Genomic DNA, 23,151 nt, shown 5'->3' on the forward strand with positions numbered 1-23,151 from the left:
CTAAAGTAGGTCTCCACAGATCTTTGCAAAATTCTTATGCTAATGGTCAGATCAGCTTTCACCATGGTGAAGATCGCTTGAGCTATCACTTTCAAGTTCAACCTTCTATGATCTTGCCTCGTTGATGTTTGCAGACATGAATGAGGACCATTGTATCTCCTCACCTCCTATTTTTCCTACCTTCGATGATAGGAAGCACATATGCTTCATTGACAACCTACACCAAACTGAGTGCTCTGAACTGAATACTTCAAATGATCACTCTCTAATATCTTATACTCCATGACCCTCCTAATGCTATACATCTTTATTGCCATAAGAACTTCCTCCTTATTCTCAAACTGTTGCTCAACTATGAACTCTTTGATCAGATTATCATCGGGACTTCCCTAACCAAAAGAACAATCCGAGCACATTGCATCCAGATTCAACATGGTAAAGTGAGGTGGATGACCATTGATGAGCGGATATTTTATACGCTTTTTGGGGGTAATTTCATGTAGATTTTAGCATGTTTTAATTAGTTTTTAGTTAAATATTATTAGTTTTTAGGCAAAAATCATATTTCTGGACTTTACTATGAGTGTGTGTATTTTTCTGTAATTTCAGGTATTTTCTGGCTGAAATTGAGGAAGCTGAGCAAAAATCTGACTTAGGCTGAAAAAGGACTGCTGATGCTGTTGGATCCTGACCTCCCTGCACTCGAAATGGATTTTCTGGAGCTATAGGAGTCCAATTGGCGCGCTCTCAACGGCGTTGGAAAGTAGACATCCAGGGCTTTCCAGAAATATATAATAGTCCATACTTTGCGCGAAGATAGACGACGTAACTTGGCGTTGAACGCCAAGTTCATGCTGCTGTCTGGAGTTAAACGCCAGAAAAACGTCATGATCCGGAGTTGAACGCCCAAAACACGTCATAACCTGGAGTTTAACGCCAAGAAAGGCCTCTACTCGTGGATAGCTTTAGTCTCAGCCCCAGCACACACCAAGTGGGCCCCAGAAGTGGATTTCTGCACCAATTATCTTTGTTTACTCATTTTCTGTAAACCTAGGTTACTAGTTTACTATTTAAACAACTTTTAGAGACTTATCTTGTACCTCATGACATTTTTCAAATCTGAATTACATACTTTTGACGGCATGAGTCTCTAAACTCCATTGTTGGGGGTGAGGAGCTCTGCAGCGTCTCGATGATTTAATACAATTCCTTTGTTTTTCATTCAAACACGCTTGTTCTTATCTAAGATGTTTATTCGCGCTTAATTATGAAGAAGGTGATGATCCGTGACACTCATCACCTTCCTCAATCCATGAACGTGTGCCTGACAACCACCTCCGTTCTACATCAGACTGAATGAATATCTCTTAGATTCCTTAATCAGAATCTTCGTGGTATAAGCCGGATTGATGGCAGCACTCATGAGAATCCGGAAAGTCTAAACCTTGTCTGTGGTATTCCGAGTAGGATTCCGGGATTGAATGACTGTGACGTGCTTCAAACTCCTGAGGGCTGGGCGTTAGTGACAGACGCAAAAGAATCAATGGATTCTATTCCAACCTGATTGAGAACCGACAGATGATTAGCCGTGCTGTGACAGAGCATAGGAACGTTTTCACTGAGAGGATGGGAAGTAGCCATTGACAACGGTGACACCCTACATAGAGCTTGCCATGGAAGGAGCCTTGCGTGTATTGAAGGATTTCAAGGAAAAGTTGAAGTCAAAGGACAAAGCATCTCCAAAACTCCAACATATTCCCCATTACTGCACAACAAGTAACACTGTTATTCTCTTTTATTTTTATAATCAAATCTAGTAATTTCACTTTTAATCCTTTTGGCCTCCTAACTAAGATTAATAAAATAAACATTGATTGCTTCAAGCCAATAGTCTCCGTGGGATCGACCCTTACTCACGTAAGGTATTACTTGGACAACCCAGTGCACTTGCTGGTTAGTTGTGCGAATCACAAATTCGTGCACCAAGTTTTTGGCGCCGTTGCCGGGGATTATTGAGTTTGGACAATTGAAGGCTTATTTTATTTCTTAGATTAGGAATAATTTATTTTTATTTTTATTGTTATAGAGTCATTAAATCTTGATAGGATAGTTTCTTTTCAAAAATTTCTTTTCAAAATTTATTATTTTTTTTAATTAATTGCTAATTTTCGTGAGTTTAGTGTCTTGTTCTAAGTTTGGTGTCAATTGCATATCTCATATTTTTATTTAAAAATTTCGACTTGTGTTCTTTGTTCTTCATTGATCTTCAAGTTGTTCTTGCTTATTTTTCTTGTTTAATCTTGAGTTTTTCTTGCTTTGTGTCTTTTCTTGTTTCACTTGTGTTCTTTTTAAAGCATTAATTGGAATATCTAGAACAAGTGTTACATTTATTCCCAATTGGCTAGAGTATTGGTTTATATTCTTGATAATTGGGTATACGCTTTGGAACCTTTTTCAAAAATAATTTTTCTTGATTTAATCTTGTGCCAAACTTTAAGTTTGGTGTTTTCTTGCTAATCTTTTTATAATTTTCGAAAATTTTATTAAAGTTTTCTAAAAATCTTAAGTTTGGTGTTCTTCCTTTTGTTCTTGGTGTTCTTGTGAATCTTCAAGGTGTTCTTGAGTTTTTCTTGTGTCTTGATCTTAAAATTTTTAAGTTTGGTGTTCCTTGGTGTTTTCCCTCCAAAAATTTTCGAAAAATAAGGAGCATTGGATCTAAAAATTTCAAGTCTTGTGTCTTTTGTGTGTTTTTCTCTTTCATCATAAAATTCAAAATTCAAAAAAATTTTATTTTCTAACTAATTTTGAACTACATTTTTCGAAAATTTTATATAAAAATTCAATTTTCAATTTCAAAATATTTCCACTTTCTTTTATTTATTTCGTTTTTATTTTATTTTATAAAAAAAATTAATTTTTATAAAATAAATAATATCAACATATATACCATTTCTTTTATTCCAACATGGAATTAAGTGGGAATGAACAGTCCAAGAGGACTCTGGGGTCATATGCTAACCCCACTACTGCTTCATATGGGAGTAGTATCTGTATACCCTCCATTGGAGCTAGTAGCTTTGAGTTGAATCCTCAGCTCATTATCATGGTGCAGCAAAATTGTCAGTATTCTGGTCTTTCACATGAAGAACCTACAGAGTTTCTGGCACAATTTTTGCAAATTGCTGACACAGTACATGATAAGGAAGTGGATCAGGATGTCTACAGATTATTACTATTTCCATTTGCTGTAAGAGATCAAGCTAAGAGGTGGTTAAATAACCAGCCTAAGAACAGCATAAAAACATGGAAGCAACTGTCAGAAAAATTCCTGAATCACTATTTCCCTCCAAAACGGATGACACAGCTAAGGCTAAGCATCCAAGGCTTCAAACAAGGAGATAATGAATCTCTTTATGATGCCTGGGAAAGATACAGAGAGATGCTAAGAAAATGCCCCTCTGAAATATTTTCAGAATGGGTGCAATTAGACATCTTCTACTATGGGCTTACAGAAAAAGCTCAGATTTTTCTAGACCACTCAGCTGGTGGATCTATACATATGAGAAAGACAATTGAAGAAGCTCAAGAGCTTATTGATACAGTTGCTAGAAATCAACATCTGTACATAAGCAGTGAATCTTCCATGAAAGAAGAAGTTAAAACAGTAACTGCAGAACTCAGTCCAGTGGATCAGGCTAATGAATTCAATAAGCAATTAGACTTTCTAACTCAGCAGCTAGCCGAATTCAAGGAAATATTACAAGAAACAAGAATGGCTAACAGGAACATGGAAGTATAATTAAAGCAGACAGAAAAGCAACTATCAAAACAAATAACAGAAGAATGCCAAGCAGTTCAATTAAGAAGTGGGAAAACATTAAATACCTCACTTCAAAGCAGCAGGAAACCAAGAAATGAACAGGTAGAGACTCAAAATCCCTCTGAAGACAATCAGAGCCCAGAGAGGAATAAAGCTGGCGCTGAACGCCCAGACCATGCTCATTCCTGGCGTTCAACGCCAGAAACAAGCATGAATCCGGCGTTGAACGCCCAAAGGGAGCATGGTTCTGGCGTTCAAACGCCAGTGACAAACAAGGAAGTGGAGTCTAACGCCACTCCAGCTCCTACCACTGGCATTCAAATGCCAGTAGGGAATTAGTCACATACAAGTGCTGATAACAACCCTTCTAAGAAGGCTCCCCAACCCACTTCTGTAGGTAATAAACCTGCAACAACTAAGGTTGAGGAATACAAAGCCAAAATGCCTTATCCTCAAAAGCTCCGCCAAGCGGAACAGGATAAGCAATTTGCCCGCTTTGCAGACTATCTAAGGACTCTTGAAATAAAGATTCCGTTTGCAGAAGCACTTGAGCAAATACCCTCTTATGCTAAGTTCATGAAAGAGATCTTAAGTCATAAGAAGGATTGGAGGGAGACTGAAAAAGTTTACCTCACTGAAGAATGCAGTGCAGTCATTCTGAAAAGCTTACCTGAGAAGCTTAAAGATCCTGGGAGCTTTATGATACCATGCACATTAGAGGGTACTTGCACCAAGCAAGCTTTATGTGATCTTGGGGCAAGTATCAACCTAATACCTGCATCTACTATCAGAAAGCTTGGTTTAACTGAAGAAATCAAACCAACCAGGATATGTCTTCAACTTGCTGATGGCTCCATTAAATACCCATCAGGTGTAATTGAGGACATGATTGTCAAGGTTGGGCCATTTGCCTTTCCTACTGACTTTGTGGTGCTGGAAATGGAGGAGCACAAGAGTGCAACTCTCATTCTAGGAAGACCTTTCCTAGCAACTGGCCGAACCCTCATTGACGTCCAAAAAGGGGAAGTAACCTTGAGAGTCAATGAGGAGGAGTTCAAGTTGAATGTTGTCAAAGCCATGCAACATCCAGACACCCCAAATGACTGCATGAGTGTTGATATTATTGACTTTCTGGTAAGAGAGGTCAATATGGCTGAGAGTCTCGAATCAGAGCTAGAGGACATCTTTAAAGACGTTCAGCCTGATCTGGAGGAGTCAGAGAAAATAGTAGAACCTCTGAAAATCCCTCAGGAAGAGGAGAAACCTCCTAAACCCGAGCTCAAACCATTACCACCTTCCCTAAAATATGCATTCTTGGGAGAAGGTGATACATTTCCTGTAATCATAAGCTCTACCTTAGAGCCACAGGAAGAGGAAGCACTAATTCAAGTGCTAAGGACACACAAAACAGCTCTTGGGTGGTCCATCAGTGATCTCAAGGGCATTAGCCCAGCTAGATGCATGCACAAAATCTTACTGGAGGGTGACGCCAAGCCAGTGGTTCAACCACAAAAGCGGCTGAACCCAGCCATGAAGGAAGTAGTGCAGAAAGAGGTTACTAAATTACTAGAGGCTGGGATTATTTATCCTATTTCTGACAGCCCCTGGGTGAGCCCTGTCCAAGTCGTCCCTAAGAAAGGCGGCATGACAGTGGTTCATAATGAAAAAAATGAACTGGTTCCTACAAGAACAGTTACAGGGTGGCGTATGTGTATTGATTATAGAAGACTCAATACAGCCACCAAAAAGGATCATTTTCCTTTACCATTCATAGACCAAATGCTAGAAAGACTAGCAGGTCATGAATACTACTGCTTCCTGGATGGATATTCAGGTTATAATCAGGAGAAAACAGCATTCACCTGCCCATCTGGAGTATTTGCATACAGAAGGATGCCATTTGGCCTGTGCAATGCACCTGCAACCTTTCAGAGGTGCATGCTCTCAATTTTCTCTGATATGGTGAAAAATTTTCTGGAAGTCTTCATGGATGACTTTTCAGTGTTTGGAGACTCATTCAGCTCCTGCCTTAACCATTTAGCACTTGTTCTAAAGAGATGCCAAGAGACTAACCTGGTTTTAAACTGGGAAAAGTGTCACTTTATGGTGACTGAAGGAATTGTCCTTGGGCACAAAATCTCAAACAAGGGAATAGAGGTGGATTAAGCTAAAGTGGAGGTAATTGAAAAATTACCACCACCCACCAATGTTAAGGCAATCAGAAGCTTTCTGGGGCATGCAGGATTCTACAGGAGGTTTATAAAGGATTTTTCAAAAATTGCCAAACCTCTGAGCAACCTGCTAGCTACTGACACACCATTTATCTTTGATAAAGAGTGTCTGCAAGCATTTGAGACTCTGAAAGCTAAATTGGTTACAGCACCAATCATCTCTGCACCAGACTAGACATTACCATTTGAATTAATGTGTGATGCCAGTGACCATGCCATTGGTGCAGTGTTGGGACAAAGGCATGACAAGCTTCTGCACGTCATTTACTATGCCAGCCGTGTTTTAAATGACGCACAGAAGAATTACACAACCACAGAAAAAGAACTACTTGCAGTAGTTTACGCCATTGATAAATTCAGATCCTATTTAGTAGGATCAAAAGTGATTGTGTATACAGACCATGCTGCTCTTAAATATCTACTCACAAAGCAGGATTCAAAACCTAGACTTATAAGATGGGTGCTGCTTCTGCAGGAGTTTGATATAGAAATAAGAGACAGAAAAGGAACAGAGAATCAAGTAGCAGATCAGCTGTCCCGAATAGAACCAGTGGAAGGGGCGTCCCTCCCTCTCACTGAGATCTCTGAAACCTTTCCGGATGAGCAACTCTTTGCCATCCAAGAAGTGCCATGGTTTGCAGACATTGCAAACTACAAGGCAGTGAGATTTATACCCAAAGAGTACAGTAGACAGCAAATAAAGAAGCTAATCACAGATGCAAAGTATTATCTTTGGGATGAGTCATATCTCTTTAAGAGATGTGCAGACGGAGTAATCCGTAGATGTGTGCCTAAAGAAGAAGCACAGAAGATCCTATGGCACTGCCATGGATCACAGTATGGAGGACATTTTGGAAGTGAGCGAACAGCCACAAGAGTCCTCCAAAGCGGCTTCTACTGGCCTACTCTCTATAAAGACTCCCGAGTGTATGTACTTAATTGTGACAGTTGCCAAAGATCTGGCAATCTACCTCACAGTTACGCCATGCCTCAGCAAGGGATCTTGGAGATTGAGTTGTTTGATGTATGGGGCATTGACTTCATGGGACCCTTCCCACCATCATACTCAAACACTTATATTCTGGTGGCAGTGGATTATGTATCCAAATGGGTGGAGGCTATTGCAACACCCACCAATGACACTAAAACAGTGTTAAAATTCCCCCAGAAACACATCTTCAGCAGATTTGGTATCCCTAGAGTGTTAATTAGTGATGGGGGCACTCATTTCTGCAATAAACAGCTTTATGCTGCTTTGGTTCGTTATGGAGTTAGCCACAGGGTAGCTACTCCATATCATCCACAAACTAATGGGCAAGCTGAAGTCTCAAATAGAGAACTCAAAAGAATCCTGGAACGGACTGTAATTAACCGTAGAAGGGATTGGACAAGAAGCTTGGATGATGCTCTGTGGGCATACAGAACAGCATTCAAGACCCCTATAGGGACCTCTCCATACCAACTTGTGTATGGAAAGGCATGTCACTTGCCAGTGGAACTGGAACACAAGGCCTATTGGGCAACCAGATTCTTAAACCTTGATGCCAAGTTAGCCGGAGAAAAACGATTGCTCCAGTTAAATGAGCTAGAGGAATTTAGACTCAATGCTTTCGAAAATGCAAAGATTTACAAAGAGAAAGCGAAAAGATGGCATGATAAGAAATTGTCATCCAGAGTCTTTGAGCCGGGGCAGAAAGTTCTGCTATTTAATTCTAGACTCAAATTATTCCCCGGGAAATTAAAATCCCGGTGGAGAGGTCCATATGTCATTACAAACGTATCACCATATGGATACATAGAGCTTCAGGATAATGACTCTAACAAAAAGTTCATTGTTAATGGACAAAGAGTCAAACACTATCTTGAAGGAAATTTTGAGCAAGAATGCTCAAAACTGAGACTTGATTAAAACTCAGTAATAGTCCAGCTAATGACATTAAAGAAGCGCTTGCTGGGAGGCAACCCAGCCAATCACAAAATTTAATTTTATTCGTATTGAGTAATTAATTGATTTTTACAGGTATATGTCAAGGTATCTTCAAGGTAAAATAGCAATTGATTGAATTCACAGAGTTACAGGAAAATTTGGAAGCTCACTGACGTGAAAAAGCCAGTAAGAAACATTTTGGGCGTTGAACGCCCAAAAGAAGCACCCACTGGGCGTTCAACGCCAGTAAGGGTAGCCATATGGGCGTTAAACGCCAAAAAGGAGCATCTTCTGGGCGTTGAACGCCAGAAAGAAGCACCTTCTGGGCGTTTAACGCCAGATTGACAGCATCCTGGGCGTTCAGAAAAACGCCCAGTGACAAAGGACTTCCTGGCGTTCAACGCCAGAAAGAAGCATCAGCTGGGCGTTGAACGCCCAGGAGAAGCAACATTTGGGCGTTAAACGCCCAAAACATGCATCGTTTGGGCGTTTAACGCCAGGATGGTGGGGAGGAGGTAAAATTCGTTTTTCTTTACAATTTTTCTAAATTTTTATGTTTCAATTCATGATTTCTTGCATAAACATGTTTCAAAATGTCATTCTTCAAAATCAAATTAGTTTTCTAAGAACCCTAATTTCTAAAATCCCTTTTTCAAAAATATCAAATGTATCTTAATTCATAAACACAAATCTTTTTCCAATCCAATTCTTTTTCAAATATTTTTAATTTCTTCTCATATCTTTTTCAACTCATCTTATCTTTTTTTCGAAAATGCCTCTCCTACTACTCCTCTCCTTTCCTTTCTTTTGCTTGAGGACAAGCAAACCTCTAAGTTTGGTGTGATTTGCCATGATCACTGAGCTAAAACTCATTAAGATCATGGCACCTAAGAGAACAGGAAGAGCAAGGATGTGAACTTAAGGGAGCTGAAGCGTCAGAAATTAATTCCTGAAGGCACCCCACAGACTAGAGGAACATCCACTTCCCAAAATACAGGTTGTTAAGTTCTAACTCTAGCTTTAACTCTGTGATAGTATTATTATAGGATTTTACCTTAGAAGTTATATAGGAGTAGTAGTAATTAGCATATCTATTTTGGCTTTATTTCCAATTAAGTTATAACTTATTTTTCTCATCATCATCAAACATGAATAAAATAGTAGATTTGTAGAATAAAGAGGCAATTTAATTTTTCTCGAGTTCTTAATAAGGAAAATTCTAATTATTTATATGTGGTGGCAATACTTTTTGTCTTCTGAACGAATGCTTGAACAGTGCATAATTTTGATATTGAATTTTATGAATGTTAAAATTGTTGGCTCCTGAAAGAATGATGAACAAGAGAAATGTTATTGATGATCTGAAAAATCATGAAATTGATTCTTGAAGCAAGAAAAAGCAGTGAAAAAAAAATTTTGCGAAAAAAAAAAACATTTGGATCAAAAGGAATAAAAGCCAAACAGCCCTTAAAACCAAAAGGCAAGGGTGAAAAGGATCCAAGACTTTGAGCATTAATGGATAGGAGGGCCCAAGGAAATAAATCCAGGCCTAAGCGGCTAAATCAAGCTGTCCCTAACCATGTGCTTGTGGCATGCAGGTCCAAGTGAAGAGCTTGAGACTGAGTGGTTAAAGTCGTGATCCAAAGCAAAAGAGTGTGCTTAAGAACTCTGGACACCTCTAATTGGGGACTCTAGCAAAGCTGAGTCACAATCTGAAAAGGTTCACCCAATTATGTGTCTGTGGCATTTATGTATCCGGTGGTAATACTGGAAAACAAAGTGCTTAGGGTCACGGCCAAGACTCATAAAGTAGCTGTGTTCAAGAATCAACATACTAAACTAGGAGAATCAATAATACTATCTGAATTCTGAGTTCCTATGGATGCCAACCATTCTGAATTTCAAAGGATAAAGTGAGATGCCAAAACTGTCAGAAGCAAAAAGCTACTAGTCCCGCTCATCTAATTAGAATCTGAGCTTCACTTGAAACTCTGAGATATTATTGTTTCTTAATTTCTTTTCATCCTATTTTATTTATCTAGTTGCTTGAGGACAAGCAACAGTTTAAGTTTGGTGTTGTGATGAGCGGATATTTTATACGCTTTTTGGGGGTAATTTCATGTAGATTTTAGCATGTTTTAATTAGTTTTTAGTTAAATATTATTAGTTTTTAGGCAAAAATCATATTTCTGGACTTTACTATGAGTGTGTGTATTTTTCTGTGATTTCCGGTATTTTCTGGCTGAAATTGAGGAAGCTGAGCAAAAATCTGACTTAGGCTGAAAAAGGACTGCTGATGCTGTTGGATCCTGACTTTCCTGCACTCGAAATGGATTTTCTGGAGCTACAGGAGTCCAATTGGCGCGCTCTCAACGGCGTTGGAAAGTAGACATCCAGGGCTTTCCAGAAATATATAATAGTCCATACTTTGCGCAAAGATAGACGACGTAACTTGGCGTTGAACGCCAAGTTCATGATGCTGTCTGGAGTTAAACGCCAGAAAAACGTCATGATCCGGAGTTGAACGCCCAAAACACGTCATAACCTGGAGTTTAACGCCAAGAAAGGCCTCTACTCGTGGATAGCTTTAGTCTCAGCCCCAGCACACACCAAGTGGGCCCCAGAAGTGGATTTCTGCACCAATTATCTTTGTTTACTCATTTTCTGTAAACCTAGGTTACTAGTTTACTATTTAAACAACTTTTAGAGACTTATCTTGTACCTCATGACATTTTTCAAATCTGAATTACATACTTTTGACGGCATGAGTCTCTAAACTCCATTGTTGGGGGTGAGGAGCTCTGCAGCGTCTCGATGATTTAATACAATTCCTTTGTTTTTCATTCAAACACGCTTGTTCTTATCTAAGATGTTTATTCGCGCTTAATTATGAAGAAGGTGATGATCCGTGACACTCATCACCTTCCTCAATCCATGAACGTGTGCCTGACAACCACCTCCGTTCTACATCAGACTGAATGAATATCTCTTAGATTCCTTAATCAGAATCTTCGTGGTATAAGCCGGATTGATGGCAGCACTCATGAGAATCCGGAAAGTCTAAACCTTGTCTGTGGTATTCCGAGTAGGATTCCGGGATTGAATGACTGTGACGTGCTTCAAACTCCTGAGGGCTGGGCGTTAGTGACAGACGCAAAAGAATCAATGGATTCTATTCCAACCTGATTGAGAACCGACAGATGATTAGCCGTGCTGTGACAGAGTATAGGAACGTTTTCACTGAGAGGATGGGAAGTAGTCATTGACAACGGTGACACCCTACATAGAGCTTGCCATGGAAGGAGCCTTGCGTGTATTGAAGGATTTCAAGGAAAAGTTGAAGTCAAAGGACAAAGCATCTCCAAAACTCCAACATATTCCCCATTACTGCACAACAAGTAACACTGTTATTCTCTTTTATTTTTATAATCAAATCTAGTAATTTCACTTTTAATCCTTTTGGCCTCCTAACTAAGATTAATAAAATAAACATTGATTGCTTCAAGCCAATAGTCTCCGTGGGATCGACCCTTACTCACGTAAGGTATTACTTGGACGACCCAGTGCACTTGCTGGTTAGTTGTGCGAATCACAAATTCGTGCACCAACCATATGGCTGAAAAATAGTAGGCTAAATTAGTGCGAGTTGCGAGTCTGTAAAGTAGTTCATCTCAACATCGTTCTCTTCATCATCATCAGATATATCAATCGGTTCATTTTCTACCTCTTCACCAGCGGATATAGGGTTAACTAGATATGGATCGATCATTGGATCTCTAATTATAAAACCCTCATGACTCTCAACATCTGAAGATTCGGTCCATCATTATTGTCCTTAGGTAGCATGTTTAGATCAATGTCCAATCTCGTAATATTTTTTCTCACGATCCTACTTGATTGGGTGTCATCACTAATTTTTAAAAAACTTTTCTCACACAGATTAACTAGATAAATAAATAATTTCAAAATATGAATTCTAGAAAAATAATCGTGTCCATTGCTAATTAATTTTATGTCATCATCATCACTATGTAGTCAATATCTATGGCAAACAAATAAAAATAACACACACAAACATTTCAGCTAAACAAAATTATCAATTAATTGATATTTATTAAAATAATACTTTTATAATAAAAAAAGTATCATTACTTCTATTAGATATTTATAGTAAATTTTTTTCACTTATTTTTTGTGTTGCTGACCAATAACATACAATAAAAAATTATTCAACATTGCTAGACATCTCACATCAAGTAGCATATCAATAAATATAGATTAAAGAGAATCAAATATAATATATTATTATGGTCTAATAATATTTCTCTATCATAATAAATTTCTACTAATGGTATTTGAGACATTTTTTAAATAAAAATAAGGAGGTAAAAGAACTAAAGAAAGTGAATTCATGTACTGTGGTGAGAATAAATTAAATTAATCCACACATTTGTTGTATTTATAATTACGAGATGTTTTACGATTCGCCTAATATCTAGTAGAACTGAGTCAATTGACATATGAAACTTCTAATTCGTCTAATATTTAGACAAATTAAGTAAAATCTAGTACAGTTTGCCTTGACATTAAGCGAACTATAGCAATATATATATATATATATATATATTATTTTAATTTTGTATAGAAAATAATAAATTTTTTTAATTTATTCTAGAAAAAAAATCTCCAATAAAGTGTTTGAACAAAAAAAAAAAGAAAATCAAATCCACAGCCTTTTTTTTTTGTTTTGCTCCACTATGGCATCAATCTAGGAGGCTAAAATTTAGACTCAGTTGCAATTTTAAAATGATATATGTTAATCTATAATTGACCAATTAATTAAATACAATAGATACATAAAAAAGTATATAGGAAATTAAAATAACTTCTAAACATTAGCTAATTTTAATATAGATTTATAATTTAAAATTTAAAAGTAAAAATTTATAATTTAAAGTCTAAAATTTAAAATAAATAAAATAATTTAAAAAAATTGACGAATGTACACTAAAAGGTTTTAATTTCCAAACATTCCTCAAAATAATTTTGTGTACTTGGCCGAAGCTTTGGTCTACAAAATAGACTTGAGGCGTTTGTGGTCTGGGGATGGGTTGAAGAGAGTAATAATACATGGCTGGTTTCACTTGTACTATAATAATTTTTCATTTATTAGTTTTGTCAATTGGTTTTGTGTTCCTTTTCAATCACAACAAGTGTCTGATCCAGATTTCTTTACACATCTATTCCTTCAACATGGAATAACGAATTTTCAACTTGCAACTATACATGTAGTAATATATCTAATTATCCATCTAACTCTGCATGCATAAATGCATTTGATGTTGAATAGGGACAATGCCAAATGTTATGTGGTTTGCGGTTCACTTAATTGGATTATTTTGTATTATATTTGTTTATTTATTTATTGGATTGAGTTTAATAATGTCATCACATTTATTATTCTGAGTACTGAATACTGATGAAGGTCATCATCAAACAGATAGATATTCAAAATGTTAACGTAGTTGGGTTCGGTTTATCCATTGGCATTAATAGGGCGTTACTTCAAATTCATTAATTATTAAACTGAGGATTTTGTTGATGGAGCAATTTCTCTATTTATCGTACCTATATATAATTATATATAAAATATCCTCCAGAAGTTTAGGGCTTATTATTATTAGTATCTTAATAGATATTTCTATACATATTTATATATATATTCAAAATATAATTGTAGACTAATAATTTTTTTTTAAGAGAAAGGGTGAAGAGGCCGGCGGATAGCAAATTTATGATAACTAATTTTTTTAGCCAAAAAAAGTCTAATTTTGATTTGATTTAATGGATGACTAAATTAAATTAAATTGATTGATCATCAAATTATACTGTATTATACTTTTAAAATTAAGTGATAATTGGTCTTATAAAACATCAATTTAAACTGATCGAATAGTCAAATCATTCCTCTAAGAGTTAGCGGTTCGAATTCAATAATTTTGAATATTATATATATAGTAAACAAAGTAATTAGGCCAACTCAATACTAAACTAACTTATATAGTTTTGAATAATATATATATATATAGTAAACAAAGTAACGGAATTTTAAAAATTAGAATTAAAATTTAATATATAATATTAGGCAATAGTATTGTACAAAAATTAATTACTTTAATAAAAAATTATACATTATGTCAATATAAATATTTGTAAAAGTACGAAAATATAATAACTTTATCACGAAGTTTATCCAAAAAAATATGATTTTTCAATAATATGTATAATCTTTAATTTGTGTCAAATTAGACTTGGCTCGAAGTTAAAAATGATTTATATTCAACCAAAAACATATATAACACCGAATAAAAACCGTAAATTCAAACTTAATAAAAATAAGTATCTAGCAGGCCAGACACCATATATATCCAAATTTTGAAATAAATAGATGATTAAATTAAAAATTGTTACCGCGACCGAAAAAAAAAATGTTACTAGCTACGACTACGATACATTATTAAATCATCATGGTTAAATGAATATAAAGCAATTGTGATGGTAATTAACTAGAGTCATATCACAATAATAGAAGCTAACACGTCCTTTCTTGTTTCGACCTTTTTAATTTATGATTCCTAAATGAATAGAAAGGTACCGTACTCTATATAAAGCGGATTACAAGTTATAACCTCATTAAACTTTGTCTTATTAACAAGACTACTTACAATAATGGTTGCAATTGCACGAGATTAAAGAACCCATTTAGGATTAGTTAAGGATTTGTTTAATTTTTCTTTTATGTCACATCTAGTAGTATTCTATATATCATATATGGATGAGTTCATGCTTAACCAACAAAATGGCGCCAACGTCATCAAATGTTTGTGCATCCGGCATTTGATTACGGGATCCTTTTAATTAAGTAATCTAATTATTTGACTCCTAACCGTTGATTTTTTTTTGCTTTTTTTTTTATTATGAAAGATTCTTTTCAATAGGCACTGCGCCACTGCCCTAAATTCTATTCTATATTTATATAATGTAACGTCAACATTTATTTCTTAATTTTTATTATAAAAATCTTTAACAAATAATAAAAATCAGTCTAAATTAATTTTATTTTTTTAATTTTATTCATTAATTATTGTTGTAATAGATGTATAATTTTAATATAATAAATGTATAATTATAAATACTATATGTATAGAATTAAATGTTAACTTAAATAATTAAAATAAATTTAGATTATTGTTTTTTTAGCATGAGGGAATTATTTGTATCAAAACTCTATAACTAAGAAATTAATTAATTTATTAGTTAAAAAGGATTGTAATTATCTAAGTAAAAGTTTTTATATCAAAACTTAAACTCGAACCGGAAACAATCCAAAAAAAATTTTGTTTGCCTACCATTAATTACATATACTAGAAAATGTATTTCCAATTTAAAATGCATTTATATATCAATAATTGAATGAGGTGTTTAATTATTAAACTCAGCATTGTTTGGGTCAGTTAGGTAGCGTTTGGTTACTGAGACACAGACACTGAGACATAGACACAGTGGTATACGGTGACACATGTCTGCTGTTTGGTTTGGTGAGACACAGATTTTCGAAGGACATGGGAGGACACAGATGGACACGGAGACACTAAATTTGTGTACCTCCAATTTGATGAGACACTGAGACACAACTTGTGAGACACTAATTTTTTACTCTTTTACCCTTATTGAGTTTTTAAAATTTGTCTTCTTATCTTCCCAAAGTTTTTTTACTAAAACCCCATAGTGGTCCTCTAGATTGACGCCGTTTACCAAAATTGTCCCTGAGATTCAAATTTCACCAATTACGTCCCTGAAATTGTGAAAATTGCACCATAGTAGTCCCTGACCCGTTTTCCGTTAACGGCGCGATGACGTGGCTTGATGACGTGGACCTTTGGTGACACGTGTCACCCCATGGTTTGTCCACGTGTAACGGTATGCTGACGTGTCGGTCAACGACACGTGGCATGTTGACGTGGATGAGTATGCCACGTGTCACAGTGCTATTTTGCCACGTGTCAGATTATGCCACGTGTTGCAATGCTATTTGTCCACGTGTCATCTACTATGTCATCGTTACATGTGCATCAAATTGGTCCCTTACTTTGCATCAAATGACTCATTTTAGTCCCTGAAATTGAATGTCGTGCACCAAATTAGTCCCTTCATCAGTTTTTTCTAATTTTTTTTATAAATTTAAACTTCTCATTATATATTTGAATACACTAATTTTAATTACATTTTTATTATACATATTTTATAATAAATTTTTTAATTAATAGTGTTAACTTATATCATTAGAGTACATGTTAACTAAAACCAAAACTTTATTATTACCTCTTGTGTTTATTTGTATCTGTTTTAATGCTGTTCAAATCATGATTATAATAAATACTTATATTGATTAATAGTGTAATATATGAAAAAGCCGCCTAACTAAATTATAGATAAAATGAATTATTATAATCGACAGTATAAATCTATCTTATTAATTTAGTGAGAAGTTAATTATATGAAAAATCGGACATTCTTAATAAATATTTTATGAATACTTGATAAGGCACTAATTAACTAATATAAATTCGTTATTAATTAATATAAATTCGTTATTCCCATCCATTTTAAGAATGTCCGATTTTTCATATAATTAATTTCTCACTAAATTAATAAGATAGATTTATACTGTTGATTATAATAATTCATTTTATCTATAATTTAGTTAGGCGGTTTTTTCATATATTGCACTATTAATCAATATAAGTACTTATTATAATCATGACTTAAACAGCATTAAAACAGATACAAATAAACACAAGAGGTAATAATAAAGTTTTGGTTTTAGTTAACATGTACTCTAATGATATAAGTTAACACTATTAATTAAAAAATTTATTATAAAATATGTATAATAAAAATGTAATTAAAATTAGTGTATTCAAATATATAATGAGAAGTTTAAATTTATAAAAAAAATTAGAAAAAACTGATGAAGGGACTAATTTGGTGCACGACATTCAATTTCAGGGACTAAAATGAGTCATTTGATGCAAAGTAAGGGACCAATTTGATGCACATGTAACGATGACATAGTAGATGACACGTGGACAAATAGCATTGCGACACGTGGCATAATCTGACACGTGGCAAAATAGCACTGTGACACGTGGCATACTCATCCACGTCAACATGCCACGTGTCGTTGACCGACACGTCAGCATACCGTTACACGTGGACAAACCATGGGGTGACACGTGTCACCAAAGGTCCACGTCATCAAGCCACGTCATCGCGCCGTTAACGGAAAACGGGTCAGGGACTACTATGGTGCAATTTTCACAATTTCAGGGACGTAATTGGTGAAATTTGAATCTCAGGGACAATTTTGGTGAATGGCGTCAATCTAGAGGACCACTATGGGGTTTTAGTCTCTTTTTTTTCTCTTTCTCTTTTAGATTTTACAACTAAATTTACTTTTCTATTTTTTTCAAAAAAAAATTTGTACATTTAATTTTTTTATTTATTTAAATTTTGATTAATCTTTGATAAATTCTGAATTTTAATTTTCTATTTTTTTTTAAGAACAATTATATATTTAATATTTAAATGATAATTTAAGATGGTATTAGAAGAAATAAAAAATTATTAGAAGAAATAAAAATTTAATGGTGATGGCATGCATTGTTTGGGATAATAGGTGTATTGTAATAGTGGTAAAATTTGTGGTTGAATGAAGGGTAATTTAGTCTTTTTTAAATATATGTGTCTTATTTCTTATTTTTGCCAAACACAATACATAGACACAAATATTTTATGTCCATGTCTTTAATGTCTGTGTCTCTGTGTTTATGTCTCATCAAATACATCAATCAAACGGAGCCTTAGGGTTAGGGAGAAGATTCAGGAATCAGGGAGGGTTGAATTGGAATTTGAGCTGAAGACAAAGGGGGTTGCCTGGATCTTGCAATCCATAAGAAATAGAATATTAGTGCAAGTAAATCAGACACAGTGACGTGGAAGAATACCGAACTAATCATTATTTAATTTGTTTAATTAATTGATGATGTGGTATGTTCAAATTAAGGGTGACAAAACTCCTCCAGGTGTAGGATTTTTGCAGAGATTGTCAGATTGTTTTAAATTGGAATCTAAAAAAAATTTTTCCCATACGGATGAAAATGTTAAAAAAAAAAAAAAATTCCTGAAGCAAATGCAGGACCCCAACGAAGATTCTCGTCCGGCTGCCCTATTTTCTGTGATCTACGAATTTATTTAATTACTCTTAATTTTTAGGGGTTATTATAGATATTTTAGTAATTCTATTTTATATATATATATATATATATATATATATATGTTAATGTAAAAATAATTAGTAACAAAAAAATTATTAGTAAAAAACAGTTAGAACTTATTTTATTTAATATTTATTAATTATTATAATAATTAATGAGTATTAAATAAAATAAGATTTAATTATTTTTTATTTTTATTTTTTTTATTATATGTTTTTATTATCTCCATCCCAATTTTTCATCCGTCTTTATTGTTTCTATCCAGAGTTTTCAGCTGCCTTCGTTCTCTCTATAAAAAGTTGTCAACCATCTTCATCATTTTTATCCGAAATTTGCTGTCAACCATCTTCTTCGTCTTCTATCTCACTTTTACATCATTATTTTTTCTGTTATGTTGCTGTTGCTGCTTCTTCTTGGTTCTGGTTCGTCGTCACTGCTCCCTTCCCTCGACAATATTTTTACTTATTGCCGTTGCTCATCATGTCTCTATCCTCGCTGCATCTCTAACCTTACCGTCAGTGGCGGAGCTTGAACCAAAATTTTGGGGCCGAAAATTTAACATAAAAATTTAATAATAATATTTATATCAAAATAAAATTTATAAATATAATTATTCTTTAAGTTTGTTACTAATAAGATAATAAATAAATAATTCTACAGATATAAAATATAAAATAGTTTATAACATAGTTGTCAGAACCGAACCGGTGATCGAACCGGTCAGATTACTGGGTCACTGGGTCACTTGTTGAACCGATAGAACTGATCGTACGTAAATAAAAAATATAAAATAAAAAAAATTGAATAAAGTGACAATTAGGTCCATCCTTAAAATTTTTTACTTCAAATTAATTAGTTCTTGAAAAAAAATAAAATATCAATTTAGTCCTTCAAGATAGTAAACGATGAACACATTACGTCCCTCCATTAATTTTTCATAAATTTGGTGGTGATGTTTAGATGTCCCTACTAATTAGTCTTAAGTCGAAATCTTCGAAGACCTACTAACTCAATACTCTAAAAAATTTAAAATAAATATCTTTACTAACATTTTAATATGTAAATGTAAATGTTAAAATATTTGATACTTATTTTAATAATTCTATAAATTCTAAAGAATTAAAAAAATGAGTATAAAACAAAAATTAAATTAAATAAATATAAAATAATTTAGTTGTGTATGTATATAATATATAGAATAATTAACACATAAATTCCCAAATGAACACGCTAGCTTGGTGGCATTCCTTATCCTTGTCTAGCAAGGAGACACAGGTTTGAAACCCACTGCATGCATTTTTGAATATTTGAGCACCATAGGACCGGCCGGTTTTGACCGGTTTCGTCCGGTTTGTGACGAACCGCCCGAGTTTAAGCGGTTTGCTTCCTTCTTCGGTCTAAAGCTAAAATCGAACCGGCTGGACCATCGGTTCACCGATTTTCCGGTCGAACCGGCCGGTCCGGTCCGGTTCTTACAACTATGGTTTATAATGGTACTCTTCGAGTTTTTAATGACTTAAAATCTTCAATAATTGAGTCAGAACTAAACTTTTCACCAATTTCTTTCTCAATGTAAATAACCAAACTATCCGCAAGAAAGTCGTCCTCCATCTTGTTTCTTAACCATCCGCAAGAAAGTCGTCCTCCATCTTGTTTCTTAACCTTGTCTTTATTATTTTCATTGCTAAAAATGATTGCTCTGTAGTAGCTGTAGAAACTGGAAGAGTTAATATCAGACGAATCAATCTATCAATCAAGTAATACACTTTTGATTTTTTTGTTTCTGTTAAACATCTACACAGTTCATGAATAGTTGACAAATTCTTCATTTCTGGATGATGACAAACATCAAGAATAAAATGCTGAAGCTGAAAAGGCAAATTAATCTTCTCTTGTTCAGTAAAGTCTTCGGGATAGTAGCTATCAACAAGAGTAGAAATCTTCGCAATGTCAAAAATTTTGTAAGCATCCTTAGGCATGAGAGTAGAGCTCAGACTTAGTAGATCCATTGCTTGATCATTAAATCTGCTATTTAACTCTTGTAATTGCTTATCAATTGTGACTAAAAATATCTCCACTCTAAAATAATGCTCAACTGTAATATGATCTTTTTGGTGACGCGAGCGTCCTTGCCTTGCAACATAAGAAGCAGTTAAATCAGGAATTAGAATATCATGTTGCTCACAAAATGATTTCACATTTTTAAATAATTCCTCCCATCTGTCATCTCTCATACTTTGGATAAGTGTTTTTGTAGAATAAACTAGTTGCACAGCATTAACTGTCTTGAGACTGCTTTTGTAAAGCTTGACAAAGAATATCAGTTATTCCCATCATATCTTTCATCAAATGCAAGATCAATACAAACTCAAATGAGGTCAGGGTATTGTAAGCACTATCTGCATCACCACGCTGAGAATAAGTTGATCCATCACAATAATCTTTTGTAAAACAGTCAACGTTGCACCATACATATTTATCAAACTGCAAACAGAAGAGAAATGAGAACTCCATCGAGTATCACCTGCTCGTTTCAAAGTACCAATTTGATTTGCCCCTTTACCAGTTTCAAGTTCATCATTCTCTAATAAATGGACAATTTCATCTGTCTTGGCAGCATGTAACTCATCATGTCGCTTACTAGAAGAACAAATGATGTTGACGATGAAAGTCAATTTTGAAAAAAACTGATGCACAGGAATAACTTCTCTTGATGCAGCAACTAATGCAAGTTGTAATCGGTGAGCAAAACAGTAGATATAGTAAGTATAAGGACAATCTTTTAAGAATAATGCTTGTAACCCATTCCATTCTCCTCTCATGTTGCTGGCGCCATCATATCCTTGACCACGAATATTAGAGACATCAAGACCATGTCCAGAAAGAATGCCGCACAATTCTTGTTTTAGAGTTAATGATGTAGTATCTTTGACATGTACAAGATCAAGAAAACGCTCTTGAATAAAACCATGTATATCAACAAATCTCAAAACAAGTGCCATTTGTTCTCTTTTGGATTCATCACGAGCTTCATCTACTACAATGCAAAACTTGGAATCTCCAATTTCTTCACAAATATGCTTTCTCACCTTGTTTGAGAGTATATGCAAGATTTCTTTTTGAATTTGATGTGAAGTATATTTAGCATTATATAGAGCATTTTCTAACACAGTTCTTGCAATTTCATCATTGTAAGATGCTATGAGTTTTATCATTTCAAGAAAATTATCTCGATTTTTTTATTCTGGAGTCTCATCATGGCCTCTGAAAGCACAAGCTTGAAATGTAAGCCAACGAGTTGCATTAATGGAGGATTTTAGACGCAATCGATTCTTTTGAATTTCTTCAGAAGTATGATCCTCAATTACATTTTGGATGTGACTTACCTGATTCAATAAATCTAGACATGCTCCAACTGCATTATTGTGTGGTGAGCAAGGATCTCCAATATGTTTAAGAAAAGCACAATTCTTTCCATCATTAACTTTTTTCCAATTTCTAAACCCTTTACTAATAAAAATATCTGACCCATTACGTCCACTGGGTTTTTTGCTAACCAAATAACAAAATAAACAATATGCAGCATCTTCAAAAGGTGAATACTCTAACCATGAAGGAAAAATACCAAACCAAGCATATTGAAATCGTCTTGGATGCTTCGTACCAGATAGATGATAATTGTCAAGATGCTTTTGATATGGAACCCATTTAAGATAAGCTCGTCTAACCTCATCTCTCTGGTTTGGGTGATATTGCCAAATATGATGTCGTTTTTCAGGGTCTCGTTCCAAAGAATTAATGTCAAACTCATCAGATGCAACTCTTTGAACTTTTGAAGGTTGTATCTCACTTTCTTCGTGATTCATTATAGTGGAAGAACTATCTACAGGTGTTGATATTGTAGAAGTTATATGCTTCCCTTCTTGAATATTAGCCTTCCTCTTAAAAAATGCATCAATTCTTTGATTTTTCATCATTATTTTGTATAAAAATTTGAATATATATTCTGTAAAATATGTAAAAAAAAGTTAGAAGGATAAATATTAAAATTTATAATATTTATTGAATTTTTTTTATCAATTCATCAAAATACAATAATATCAATACTTATTAAATATTATAATATTTTTTATCATATAAAAAATTAAATTAAATAAATAGTAAAATATAAAATAATATTAAATTAAATAAATAAAAAATACCTAATTTTTTATATTTGAACTCAAAAGTAAAGGGAGTGTTGCTTGTTGAATAGAGAAGTAAAAAGGCAGTAGCGTGTTTCACTGTTTTGAGAAGCAAAGGCAGTAGCAGTAGTGGATACTTCAAGTTATGGTAAAGCATTTAAACCAATTGAACTATTCTTTATTTTTGATGAAGTACTACTAATTTTTTTATAAAAAGTTTGGGGGGCCATGGCCCCCCCTTGTCTGAGTGAAGCTCTGCCACTGCTTACCGTGCCTCCAGTGTTCTGGTTCGTCACCGCACCTTCTGCCTCGGCGCACCTCCAGTCTCCACACTATTACACTTTTTCTCTTGCCTTTTTTTTTTCTCTTGTTCTCCATTTCATGATTTCTTTGGTTGATTTGTTTGTTAATTTTGGATTAGAGATAATTTATTTGATTTTTAGATTATTGTTTACCCTTTGAATCGTAAATTATTGTTTGCCTTTTTTGTTGATTTGCAATGTTATATCTTGTTGGGAATTAATATTTTGTTAATAAAAATACTAGGATAAAGTATGTGTTTGTCCCTAAAATTTTTGAAATTTTTTAAAATTAATCTTTGACGTTTAATTCATTTTAATATTATCCTTAACGTTTTTGATAAGTTTCAATT

General features: G+C 34.3%; 1 pseudogene; it reads right to left on the reverse strand.

Annotated features, from left to right (window-relative positions):
• Positions 1-206: 206 nt before the first annotated feature.
• Positions 207-22,181, reverse strand: LOC130975475 (uncharacterized; annotated as a pseudogene).
• Between the last annotated feature and the right edge of the window lie 970 nt (positions 22,182-23,151).

The sequence above is a fragment of the Arachis stenosperma genome, chromosome 4 (genome assembly GCF_014773155.1).
Source record: "Arachis stenosperma cultivar V10309 chromosome 4, arast.V10309.gnm1.PFL2, whole genome shotgun sequence".
Taxonomy (NCBI): Eukaryota; Viridiplantae; Streptophyta; class Magnoliopsida; order Fabales; family Fabaceae; genus Arachis; species Arachis stenosperma.